Below are 3,877 nucleotides of genomic sequence, written 5' to 3'. Positions count from 1 at the left end.
ATATCATCCAGAACCTTTGGGAAAGAGCTAGCCGTGTTTGGGAAGCCTTGTGGTTCACATCACTGTTTATGGAGTAGCATTGTTTTTCTAATAACAAGGTCTTCATATGTGAACTCACGTTAAGAGTTAACCCTAAGTGATACTGTTTTTCACGACTGTTGTTTGGTGGCTCTGTCCTGAGCGGGGTCAGCCTTGCTCTTAGCAGTAGTGTGTGTGTGGTGGTGGTGGTGGGGGGGCAGCATACTGACCGTCTTTATTTCTTAACAGCAAACTTTTGGTTTGTCGTGTGACAGTGTTTGAGTCAATACCACAAAATGGTGTATTCTTGTTAAGGCATACCTTGCGGCCAGCAGGTGACATAGTGGTTGAGGTGGCTTGAACCCACTGGGTGCACCATGTGCGTGCGTGCCTAAATGCCCGAGAGGAGAATGGAGGAGAAGGCTTTGTAGCGTGGCCACCTCTCCTCCCCAGGTGGGGGTTGATTTCTCACTTTCTGTCTCTCTGTCTCTCTCTCTCTCTCTGTGAGTGTACAAGCCTATAGCCAAAAACACACAAACAAGTGTGGCCATTCCCCCAGGAGGTGATTTCTCACTTTCCTTCTCACTGTCTCTCCTTGTCTGTCTCCAATGAGGACACACACTCTATGACAAAAACCTAAAAAAAAAAAAACAAACAACTCTCTCAAAAAATACAAGTGCATGCGAAGAGCATTTTAGAAGTTACCTACCCAGGTGACATATGCATTTCTTCTTTGACTAGCAGCCCCAGTTCTAGGAATGAGTCAGTGATGGGTGAATTCGGTGCCAAGATAATGAAAGAAGTGTTTGTACAAGGCTCCTCACAGCACCATCTGTGATAGCAAAAGTCTCTAAGTGAAGAGAACATTATTCCGAATTAGATGGGATAAACTGCCACACACCTGCCTCATCACGAGTGTCTCCATCAGCTGTTTTGAAAGTGACCCTCGGCGTGAATGAACAGAACAAGGCAGAGGAAGGCAGGTGTGCTTCTGTGTAAGAAAGAGGACTGATGTCATTTTCAATATATTTGCTTGTGTTTTCTAAAATGAAAAGTTTGAGCAGAAATTAGTAAAAATGCCTTGAAAGGGATAAAACAGGCAAGATAGGAAATCAAAGTAGACATTGAAAACCAGCCCATGGCCTGATGGCTAAGGAGCTGGATCCCACATGACTGACCACATGCTTCGAGTCTTGGATTCATCGACCTGAAAAACACCCCAAATGTGTGTGCTGCTGTGCCCCAAAGTCCGAGTGGAGGGAGAGATGAAGGAGAAGGGATTGCATGACCATTTCCCAAGGAGGGGGGTGCTTTCTCACGTTCCCTCTCTGTGTGTCTCTGTCTCTCTGTTTGGTGAGTGCACATCCTCCTCTGGCAAAAGTAGATTTCCCTGCGTATCCTTTATTTTATAGATTTGACTTTTAGCCTGTAATTATAGCATAACATTGAACAACTTAAAAACCGCTTGTTAAATTGGAAGCCCAAGGAGATAAACTAATGGAGTATTATATACTACATCAATAGAAATTATTGCATGCCTATAGAACAGAGTGCTTGGAAGTTTTCTACTGGGGCTTTTTGTTTCTCCCTCTTCCTCTTCCCGGTTCCCTCTCCTCTACATGGACTCGCCCATGCTAAGGACCATAGCAACCGTAAAGAAATATTCAGGGTTTTATTTTTTGAGAAAGTTTTGCTATTGGGTGTGTGTGTTTGCTGGAGAGACAGAGACAAAGAGACAGAAATGAGAAATCATCCCCTGGGGGGGACGGCCACGCCATAATCCGTTATCCTCCATTCTCCTCCTGGGATTTTGGGCACGCAGGCACACGCACCCAGTGTGAATTTCAAGCCACTGGGTCCAGGACTTGAACAACAATCATCCATGGGAGAGTCCTGTGACAATCATGACACCATCTGCTGATTCCCAAAGTGGCATCTTTTAATAATTCATTTGCTTTCTTATTTGACGAATACATATTATTGAGATACTAATATATGTTAAGGTACACCGTGCAAAGCAAATACGAAATCATGCTTAATGCCATTGAGAACTACGATTTTTCAGTGCAAGAAGAAATAGGAATAGGAAACTTTAAAAACGGAAGCCTAGCTGCAGGAATGTTCTCCTCCACGGCCTTGTGTTCTGTATATAGGCTGGAACCCTGTGGGGGGCCTGGATTCGGTTTCCAGTCCAAACCAAAGACTGGGTGGTCTGTGTGGCCGCAGTCCCAGTGACTTAGGAGGCTGAGGCAGGACTGAGCTCAAGGCCGGCCCGGACACTCAGCAAGACTCTGTTTAGAGAAGGAGCTGGGCATAGTGGCGTGTGCTTGTAGTCCCAGCTACACGAGGGCTGAGGCAGGAGGAATGCGACGGCGAGGCCCTGGCTTTCTAAATCCATTGGGTATGTTAAGTGAAGACCTCTGTTATCCTGTATTTGAATTGGAAGTGTCTGTATAAACCTTTATTTTTCCTTTAACTAACAACTCTCTCTGTCTCAGGTGAGCACATGTGCCCTATAGCAAACTAGCGAGGGGGGAGTTTCTTCCAGTGTCATCCTGCAGATGGCATAGAAATGACCAAGCAATCTGGTGGCCGTAGCACCCCCACACCTAGATTGGGGTCCAGAAATAAGAATCAAGGCTTCTCGGAGGAACGGCTGCTTCTAGACGAGGCGAGGTCAGCCGGGGCCAACCATCAGAAAGCCAAGGAGTCATCAAAGGTCCCTGGGGTCAGGGATCAGTAGAAAGATGTCAGGAGCTAGTAGGAAGAGGCTTCCGCTGGGCCAGACACGGGGGGCTGCAGAATCGGAGTGCGATAACTGCATAAGTAATTCTCCATGTTTCAGTCTATGAGTTCGTGGTCATGCCATACACCATCCTTATAGGTTACACTCAGAAGGTTCTAGCTTCTAATGCTGAAAATTGATGATCAGATCACTTGATTATTAACGTGAGCAGTCATGTATTTGTCCTTTTTTTCCTATATAAACTATCTCGTAGTCATCACATGGATGGGAGGAAGTTCTTTTTTCTTTTTTCTTTTTTGAGAGGTTTTTGCTATAGGGCATGTGCGCTTGCCAGACGGACAGAGAGAGACAGAGAGACAGAAAGCGAGAAATCACCCCCCGAGGGGATGGCCACGCCGCAATCCCTTCTCCTCCGTTCTCCTCTCGGGATCTTGGGCACGCACGCATAATGCACCTGGTGTGAGTTTAAGCTGCTGGGTCCGGGACTCGAACCACGGTCGACTATGTGGGAGTCCAGCAACATAGCCATTACTCCAACTGCTGGTCCCTGGAAGTTCTTATCAGTTGAAGAACTGCACCTAATAAGTGCTGAGCAGTGGAGAACTAGGACAGCAAAGGTGAGACATGGGCTCGATCACCCACGGCTACTCACATCGCTAAGTAAGAAGTCGGCATGGAATTTCCTAAGGAGTGAGCTAGGCTGACAACGCCTGGAGTCGCAGACCAGTACTGACCTCGCCAAAAGAGCAACAAGCAGACGTGCATGTCAGCCTCACGTGGATTGTCTGGGTGTGTGAGGAGGTCAGCGTGGTGGCCGATGTGTGTGCGTGCGCGTGCATGCATGTCTCTCTGGTCATATTAAAATAAATGAATGGATAAATAAAATGAAAGTTAAAAAAACAGGATTCAAAGAGAATGTAAAATATTTTACTCATACTTTTGCTTACTCGTTGAAGCAATGTTTTGGGTATTGGGTTAAAAAAATGTATCATTAGAATTAATTTTACCTGTTTCTAGAAAAGGCTAAAGTGCACATGTAGCTCTGCATGTGCTTTTTTTTTTTTTTTTGGAGAGATTTTTACTGTAGGACGCGTGCGCCCCACAGACCAACCG

This window comes from Tupaia chinensis, unplaced genomic scaffold (assembly GCF_000334495.1).
Source record: "Tupaia chinensis unplaced genomic scaffold, TupChi_1.0 Scaffold000521_1, whole genome shotgun sequence".
NCBI lineage: Eukaryota > Metazoa > Chordata > Mammalia > Scandentia > Tupaiidae > Tupaia > Tupaia belangeri.
This window is presented reverse-complemented; position numbering follows the sequence as displayed.